Source organism: Meriones unguiculatus (assembly GCF_030254825.1).
Source record: "Meriones unguiculatus strain TT.TT164.6M chromosome 13 unlocalized genomic scaffold, Bangor_MerUng_6.1 Chr13_unordered_Scaffold_37, whole genome shotgun sequence".
Classification (NCBI taxonomy): domain Eukaryota; kingdom Metazoa; phylum Chordata; class Mammalia; order Rodentia; family Muridae; genus Meriones; species Meriones unguiculatus.
This window is the reverse complement of record NW_026843647.1, coordinates 1,961,761-1,971,941: the sequence shown is the minus strand read 5'-3', so window position 1 is coordinate 1,971,941 and position 10,181 is coordinate 1,961,761.

The window sequence follows — 10,181 nt, the reverse complement described above, 5'->3', positions numbered from 1 at the left end:
TATCCTTTTTGTTTTATTTCTCATTTTCATTGAGCTCCCATTAACTACTCCTTGCTCTCAAATTCATGGCCATTTGTTTCTTTAATGGTTGTTACTCTTTGGCTTTGACTGAAGTTTCGATGAAGGACTTCCCAACTATGAGGTAGAGGTGATTGCACTGGACACTGAGTGTGTAATGGAATGTGCAACATAAATGGCTTGTATCTGGGAAGATGAGCAGGTGCCCTGGTACAGTGGAAGATTGTATTTTAAAACATTTCGAAGATGAGGATGTTGCAGGATAATTGATCCCAGGGTGATACCTGAGATTGTGAACTGTAAAAACCCGTGCTTTGTTTGGTGTGGGTGAGCCCTAACACAAATCTTAATTCCAAGAACTTACAATTTATTGTAAACAGGTGATTATGGTATGGTTCCATCAGCCCTAGAACATGCCTTTAATTCAAAAGCTCTCTGTGCACAGGATTTAATAATGTTAATTCTAGGTCAAGAGGCAAAGCAAGAAACCAGCTGACAGGTATTAAAGAGTAAGTGGAACTTTCAGCTGAAATCTACTTAAGACAGAGTGTAAAAGTGGAAGGAGTTTTAGCTTTGTAGATTTTGGGCTTTTTGAGCTTTGAGCTAGAAGCCTTTGGCCTTGGGTTCCTTTCGCCTATCGCCCCCAGAGCTGTCATCTGAACTGGTGAGCTTTTGGAGCTTTTTCCTCTTAGAGGTGAGGTGAGTAGCAGAATCAGATGGGTGCTTTCTTTGCCTTTTCTGCGCTAGCAGGTTTTAAAATCGAATAATTGGGATTTTCATTCTTTTAGAACAAAGCTAGGGCTCTGTGTACCCATAGGGGTTAGGGCAAAGCTAGAATGCCTCTGTTATCTGCATCATTTGATCTTTGATCCACTGGTAGAGGGGCTACTACTTTCCTGAGACTCAGCTTTATTGTTCAAGCTAATGAGGGACTCTGGGCAGGCATAGCAGTCAGGAGCAATAGTGGGAGGTAGTTGATGGGTTTGTTCTGGGATTTTCCTCTGATGTAGCTCTAAAGAGCTGTGAGTGAGACCAGAGGCCATGTCATGCTGAGTGTGGGGCCATTGTCCCCAGGCCAGGAAGACAAGGCTGCTGAGCTCTCACAGCCTGATCTGCTTTGAAAGAGATGGACTGTGGTTCAGACTGTGGTTCAGGCTGTGGTTCTGTTGGTCTCCATGTGGTGATCTCGGCAGAGACCCTTGGCCTTCAACCCTTCCTGAGTGTTTATTGACCAGAGAAGTAAGGATTTTGTGACCTGAGCAGTAGAAAGTTGTGGTGCTTATAATTTGACTACCTAGTGTGCACACACAGGCATTGGTATTGCAGTGGACAAATTGGAAAAGTGAAGGTCTCATTTCTAGAAATGATGAACGTTGTATTCCACATACAGTTTTGTGTAACAAATTTTACAAATCATTTGAAACTGGAAGAAAAGAGGTGGTGGTGGTCATCTTTCAGCAATACTTGATTACGTTTTGTTGTTGTTGTTGTTGTTTTTTATCTTTCAACTACCACTAGTCACAATGGTGTAATTTAGGGGAATTCAATTCGAGGGTACAAAAGGAATTTCTGAGATGCAGAATTTTGTCAGGTGTGCCTGGTTTTAAATAAATGGATAGGGCAGATTCCACTTGTGACCTAATTCATGCAGCAGGAAACAGATACTAAATTATTCTCCAACATTTTTTTGTGTGTGTGTGAGTGTCCAAAAGGGCTGGGCTGTGCCTGAACCCACAAGGGGACATGAGGGACTGCAAGCCATAGCCCATCTTTATGATCACCTTCATTATCCAAAAGACTTCCAGAGCAAAAGGACTCTCTGTAAAGGAGGTTATTAGTAGCTGGAGGGTCAGAAATATAAGAGTTTAGGTATCACTTTGTGTTTGTCTTATAACAGTTGGGAAATCTGTGTTTATTTAATTTGTATTAATTAGAAAATCAAAGGTATCTCTGGTCCAGTGCACATTGTTCATGTTAGATTTTCCTTACATCTTTTCATGTAAACTTGAATATATTTTAGGCTTATGTTTTTGTTTTTTTCTCCCACCCCCTCATTCTTTCACAAACACTGTACACATTCTTGATTATTGAAGTTTGTGGTAAGAACAGAAGTCACATCATGCCAGAAAATTATGAGATTCATGACAATAGACTCATCCCTTATTTTTCTGTTTTCCTCTGTTTCTTACCAGGTGGCTTTTCTGATATGAGATAGAGATTTTGGATTGTCCTTTAGCAATCACATAAAGACAATTTGCAGTTATGTCTGTAGAAGGCAGAAGAGATAACATGAAGGTGAGTGATACCAGTTGGCCAGTTTACTCCTTCTCTTTTGACATATTCTTTTGGTGATCTGTCATTTTCTTCAGAAATTTCATGTGTCCAATGGTCTCCATATTCTTTAGTTGGATGATTTTATTCTCCTGAAAAGATTAAATCAAAACCCTGCCCCATCCCTAATTCTGGGGTGAGGGTTGTGCCTTTTTAGGGATGTTATATCTTTTATATGGCAAAATGTTTTTTTTGGAAATAGAAAAAGTATAATATCTCAATTAAAGTTAAAAAAAAATCTTTGAAAGTTTGCAAATATACCTTAAAGTGTATTTATTTCTAGATAATAACGGGCATTCACTTTGATTTTCAGCCTGCCTTTTACAAGCAGCTTTTAAATAAAATCACTGTAAATCCTATGTACCTGCCTCTGCCTCCCAGGCCATATGTAAAAGGCATGTGCCTCCCAAATGCTGGGATTAAGGCTGTAAACCACCAACACCCTGTCATTGTAACTCCTGAATTTAGAAAACTACCAATTAATAGATAACTGCTTGTCTCTGCTGGGATTAAATGCATGGTCTATCACCATGCTGCTCAAATATGTTATATTCACTCCAAATTATTCCAATTCATACAAGTTTGTACCTTTCAATTTACTTAAAACATTTTAAACCTTTTACCTGTTTTTAATATGAAACAACAAAAGTATCCATTTTTATTTAAGAAAAAAAAAACTTTAGTCTTTATTAAGTTAGTTTGGACTGAATGACCACACTGTCTGATGAACAGTTACTTCTGCTTAGTCAGGAGATCTCTACTATTCAAATCTAATCATTATCAATTTTGATAGGATCTACCTTTTTTTTTTCCTGTGGAAACATTCGGTTTTACCAGTGAAGACACGGTTCAATAGTTTTTCAGTGTCTACTCCTTTTGGTTATGCTTACTTTCTTTGTTCTAGAGTATTTATGTGCAGTGTTAAGTTGCTAGTAAGAGATCTCTCTGATTTTTTTTTCAGAATGTAAAAAATAGTGCTATGGCCTGTCTTCTGGTCAACACTTCCATTGTGTACTGTGAGTTAATTTCTTTATATCAGTCTTGATCCATTTTTTTATTCAGTAGAGAGTTGTTCAATTCTCATGAGTTTGTAAGCTTTCTACTGTTTTTATTATCGATGATGTGCTGCTTTAAACTATAGTGGTCTAATAGGATGCAGGAGGTTATTTCTAGTTTCTTATATCTTTTGATACTTCCACTGTTCAAGTATTTCATCAATTTTGGAGAACAGTATATGAGTTTCTGAGAAGAGGGAATAATCTTTTTGTTTGGGTGGAATGTTCTGTAAACATTATTTGGGTATATTTAGTTTTTGATGTTAGTTAGCTGGAATATTTCTCTGTTCAGTTTGGGCTGGAGGACCTGTCTTTGGTGTGAGTGGTGTATTGAAGTATTCCCCTATTCATTTATCAGGGCCAGGATGTGATGCAAGCTGCAGAAGTTTTTATTTTATAAATTGGGTGCTCTTATGTTTGGGGCATAGATGTTAAGTATTGAAATGTTATCTTGCTGGATATCTTTGAATATGTATTGTACTTTGCCATCTTTTGATTAGTTTTTGTTTGAAGTCTGTTTTGTTAGATAATAAAATTGCTATACCAGCTTGATACTTCAGTCCATTAATTTGGAATATCTTTTTCCAATCCTTTACCTTGAGATACTGTCTATGATTGATGTGAAGCTGTTTTTGTTGTATTTAGAAGAAGGATAGATTCTGTTTTATCATCCATTTTGTGAGCCTGTGTCTTCTTATTGGTGAATTTTGGTTAAAGGTATTAAGAGATATTAACAAACAGTGATTGTAAATCCTGGTATTTTGGTAGTGGTGTTGGTTGATTTAGCACCTTGTGTTGGGCTACTTTTATAGATACATATGTTTAAATTTGACCTTATCATGAAGCATCTTATTTTGTCCATTTGCTGATTGAAAGTCTCTGGGCATGCTTAATAATTTGTATTGGCTTCTGTAGTTTATTAAGAGTCAGAAGCACACTGTCTAAGCCCTTCAACTTCCAGCATTTTTACTGAGAATACAAGATTAATTTCAAAGATCTGCCTTTATTTATTTCTTGGTTGTTTTTTGTTTGTCTATTTGATTGGTTGGTTAGTGTGGTCTGTTTTATTTTATTTTATTTTTTTTCTGTTGAAGCTTTTTCCTATTCTTTCCTTGTGCTGTATGTATAAAGTTTTGATTATTCTGTGGTAAGAGGAATTTCTTTTCTGGTCCAGTCTCTTTGGTGTTTTGTATGCTTCTTTTGCCTTGATAGACATTTAGGTTAAGAAAATTTTCTTGTATGATTTTGTTGAAAATTTCGTGTGGACCTTTGATCTCATCCTTTTTCTGCTAATCTGATCATTAGCATGTTTTTGTCTTTTCATAATGTCCCTGAGTTCCTGGATGTTTTGTGGTAGGGAACTTTTAGAGTTAACATTTTCTTTGACACATGTAGCTATTTCATCTTTCTTTCTGTTTGTTTGTTTTTTACTATTGTTTTATTTTCTTTTCAGACAGGTTTGCTTTTTATAGGCTTTGCCTATGCTAACCTCCAAAAATGATGGACTGTGATCTGACAGTACCAAACTAAATTAATAAACCCATTCATGAGCTGACATGCTTTTGGTTAGGGGATTTAGTCACAGCAACAAAGTGGCAAATTGGAACAAAAAATTATATGCAAAGACTGATTTCACTGCTGGACAGAACCTTGGAATGTTTTCTTTTTATGGAAAACATCATGATTTAAGATGTCAAAAGCATTAGAAAACTGTATACAGAGCTTCATCAGCTGTTCTTGTAAGACCTAGAAAATCAGAGTGTTGAGACAGAGGAAGTCCATATCATAGGACAACAGACTCCATGGAAAATTAAGCTAGAGGTCATTTTTGTGATATTTAAGCTGCAAATCATACTTATTCTGTGCATGCCTTGAGAAATTGAGTAAGGCAGAATTAAAAAATAATAGGTTGGATTTCTTACTTGGAATACTAAATCTGTTGAATGGTTATTTTTTGGTTTGTTGAGAAAAACATCACTAGGTAGGTTCAGATGGCAGTCACATGCTGAAACAGAGACAGTAATTTTCAAGGAGATTATCAACATCAAAGAAAAGGTCATAGCTCTGGATTTGAAGCCTAATATGGTGTCCATACAATAATACTCCTCACTGTTAATTCTTCTGTTAATGGAAAGAGTAGGCAGTGATTCCTAGTGTCAGGAAGGAACTTCATATAAAACCTGCTCCAAAAGTGGTCCAAGTGTGGTTTGGTCCATCCCAATTTGTCCACCCCAGTGTAGAATACAATTTGACAGGCTCACCCATGTTGTGCTGGTTCTAAAAACAAAAAAATGCAAAATTTAAAGTAATAGATTCTTTCTTTGTAGCTTCAATTCAGCACAGTGCCAGCCATCTGCATTTGGCAGAGTCAGATCCCCAGTGAAGATAATATAAAGGTTCATTGCATGAAGTGGTGAGGGTGAAGCCCGAGTTGCATCTTAACACTACAAGTTGTTGAGATACCTAAGTTAGGAGACACCTCCCATAGAGTGCTGCCTATAGGTAGTGGAAGTAACCAAACTGAGAGATGTATGAGATGTTGCAGGGATAGGACCATCTAGGCCTTTTGAAACAGCAACAGGATTTGTTGTTTTCCTTGCTGAACTTCTTTTCTTGGTCCAGTCTTCCCTCACTATATATGCATTCTCAATACTAGAATGGGAAGGGGTATTCTGTGCATCTATGTTGGAATGATGTAACTTGCTTCTGATGTTACAAGATGTGGCACCCAAGAGATTATCTTGTGTGTTAGAAGAGACCGTGAACATTTATTTGAACAGTGTATGAGCTATTGCAGAATTTTAAGATCATTGAAGTTAGACTACATTTTCATCATGGCATGACAATAAGCCTATAGTGAACTTGGTCAGAACTTATTGATTGAATCAAAAAAGCTCCCAGATCATGTTTCTGTTTTTAACACTGAAGAAAGTTTCTTTGTAGCCTTGGCTGTCCTGAAAGTTCGTATGTAGACCAAAAAGGTTTTGAACTTACAGATCTAACTCCAGTCTAGTGTTGGGCTTAAATATAGTCCAACATGCCTGGCGTCAACATAAATATCAACATTATCTGCTGAGTCTGGAATATAGTATTTTGGTTTCTTTTTTTTAAATTTTGTTTTGTTTTGTATATGTAAGCATAGGTTGTTGTGCTGATCTTCATCCACATCTTGCATTTGAAATTTGGCAGAGAGTATATTTAATTTCTTAGGGTGGCATATATTCATGACACTAACAGTGTCTGAGCTTTCTGAGTTATTGAATTGCAGGTGTGTGACATTCTTTCTACCTGTTGTGTTTGTTTTTTTAGACTTTATTTATTTATTTATTTTATTCACACTTAATTTGTTTTTGTTTTTAATTTTTTTATTTTTCATCAATTACACTTTATTCATTCTGCATCCCCCCATAAGCCCTTCCCTCCTTCTCTCCCAATCCCACCCTCCCTCCTCCCTCTGCATGCATGCCACTCCCCAAGTCCACTGATAGGGGAGGTTCTCTTCTCCTTTCTGATCTTAGTCTATCAGTTCACATCAAAAGTGGCTGCATTGTCCTCTACTATGGCCTGGTAAGGCTGCTCCCCCCCCAGGGGGAGGTGATCAAAGAGCAGGCCAATCAGATTATGTCGGAGGCAGTCCCTCTTCACATTACTATGTAACCCAATTGGACTCTGAACTGCCCTGGGCTACATCTGTGCAGGGGTTCTGGGTTATCTATATGAATAGTCCTTGGTTGGAGTATGAGTCTCTGGGAAGTTCCCTATGTTCAAATTTTCTGGTTTTGTTGCTCTCCTTGTGGAGACCCTGTCCTCTCCAGCTCTTACTATTTCCCAGTTCTTGCATAAAATTCCATTCACTCTGCCCAACAGTTGCCCATCAGGCTCAGCATCTGCATTGATAGTCTGTAGGGCAGAGGCTTTCAGAGGCCCTCTGTGGTAGGTTCCTAGGTTGTTTCTTGTTTTCTTCTTCTTCTGATGTCCCTCCTCTTTGCCTTTCCGGATGGGGATTGGACATTTTAGTTAGGGTCCTCTTTCTTGCTTAGTTTCTTTCGATGCACAGGTTTTAGTGGGTTTGTCCTATTTTGTATCTCTATATGAGTGAGTATATACCATGTGTGTCTTTTTGCTTCTGGGACAACGTACTCAGGATGATCCTTTCCAGATCCCACCATTTACCTGCAAATTTCATGATTGCGTTATTTTTCATTGCTGAGTAATATTCCATTGTGTAGATGTACCACAATTTCTGCATCCATTCTTCAGTTGAGGGGCATGTGGGTTGTTTCCAGCTTCTGGCTATTACAAACAAAGCTGCTACCAACATGGTTGAGCAAATGTCCTTTTTGTGTACTTGAGCCTCTTTTGGATATATGCCTAGGAGTGGTATGGCTGGATCTTGGGGAAGCACTATTCCTAGTTGTCTGAGAAAACGCCAGATTGATTTCCAGAGTGGTTGTACAAGTTTACATTCCCACCAGCAGTGGAGAAGGGTTCCCCTTTCTACACAACCTCTCCAGCATGTGTTGTCACTTGAGTTTTTGATCTTGGTCATTCTGATGGGTGTAAGGTGAAATCTCAGGGTTGTTTTGATTTGCATTTCCCTAATGGCTAGTGAGGTTGAGCATTTCTTTAAGTGCTTCTCTGCCAGTTGGTATTCCTCTACCAAATACCGAATTAAAATCAATTCAGTAAAACTGATTTTTTAAAAATAATTTTGTTTCTCCTCACCAAACGGTTTCATGATATCAATCCACTATGACTTCTGAGTCATTGGAGGTTGGCATTTTTTTCCTGTTTCCTTGTAGTGCTTGTTTTTTTTTTCCAACTCTGCTTTATTTGGGGGCATTTAGTCCTCAGCCTCCCTATTGGGGAAATAGGAGGAGCAGACTGCTTTACTTCTCTGGGCTTTTGGGGTTCGAGGGGCCTTTTAGGGGTCTCTACACCAATCCCCATCAACTGCAGACACAGCCACCTTCTCTCTTCCCTAGGATGCACTCAGAGGCCTAGGTCACACCACTCTTGGTACATGAGGCAGGCCTGTTATCAGCTGGCAAGAAGCCACGCCCCTTGAGACGTGTGTGGCTGAACAGGTGTGGATGAACTATGTGCAAACCAAAACCCGACACGCGGGATTAAGACGGAAACAAATTTACACAACATCCCCACGAATTCCCTTCTGTCTCCTCACTGTGGCCTCCAGCTGTCGGGAACCCATTTGACTCCAATCAGGCTTGTTACCCTGAATAAAAGGAAGAGGCCCCTGCCCAGGTTCTAGTTATGCAAAAGCCAAAATAGACAGAGACACTGGACACATATAGAAGAAGGACCAACTTCCAGTGGCAACTCACCCAAAACCACCGTTATTCCCAAAGGAATTAAATCAGTGTGTCCTTAAAGGACTGGAGAGACATCTCAGGTATGTCTACGTGCTGCCAAGCTGGCTCTTGTATAGTTTTACTGGATGAATGGATTGTTAAATTGGGTCACTGGGAAACATTTTTGTTTCCATTCAAGAGAGTCCTTGCACAACCAAGCTTTCACCGAGTGACTTAATATCTTTCCTGCAAAAATCAGACTGGTATGCACACCCCGTTTCCTTCCCATATAGTCAGTCCTGCATCTTCCCCAAACAAATGTCCATTTCCAAGGGAAACTGTCTCATTAAGGGCCTCCTCCGAGGCCAGAATACGCATTGTTCCCTTTTGGGTACATTGCAGTTAGAACTGTTTTTCAGATTACAGGCCTCGACTTCCCCTCCAGAGTTCAACATAATCTTGTTCTTTCTAAGCGGGGACTGTGTTTTCAGAACAGCCCCTGGTAAGGACTTCTGGAAGGTTTGTACTTTGGGAGCCAAGGTGGCCCTGGCCTGGCTGTGGATAGGCCTGTCTTTTAAGTGGTTCACCAGCATACTGACTCCCTTCAAATTCTTTGGATCTGCACCAAACAGAGCATATGTTTTGAGCTTTAAGATCCAATCTTAGACAGATCCAATTTTAGACAGTTGTGGGTCACCATGTGGGGTTCTGGGAATTTAACTCATGACTATCTGGAAGGGCAGCCAATGCTCCTCACCACTAAGCCATCTATCCAGCACCCACCCATGGGTTTTTAAATCAGATAAGGCCATTCAGGTCTTCGGCCATTAAGCTCTGGTTTCTCACAGCTCCCCATCAAAGCACCCTCACCAAATAAAGAAAAGTGTCTGGCTTTTTCCGTGCATAATTTTTATCTGCAGGGAAAACCTCCCCAAGACCCGCACATGCACACACACACACACACACACACACAAAACCTCTCTCATTGGTCCTTGTGTGCACACGGTTTTTCACAGGTACCAGGTGAAACTTAGGTGTAGTTATCTGAGCCCAGCATGAAGCCACAAAACAAAAATCTTGTTTCTTGAAATTTCTCTGATAGGGGAGGTCCTCCTCCCCTTTCATCTGACCCTGGCCTATCAGGTCTCATCAGGACTGGCTGCATTGTATTCCTCTGTGGCCTGGTCAGGCTGCTCCTCCTCCCCCCCCCCCCCCGTAGGAGGAGGTGATTAAAGAGCCAACTACTGATTTCATGTCAGAAACAGTCCCTGTTCCCCTTACTAGAGTTCCCACATGGATACTGAGCTGCCATGGGCTAAATCTGAGCAGGAGTTCTAGGTTATCTCCATGCATGGTCCTTGGTTGGAGAATCAGTCTCAGAAAAGATGGAGTGGGGCATGGATAGAAATGAGGGAGCAAGGGTGAGATCAGGAGAGATTGAAGGAGGGGGCTAAAGATGGGATAG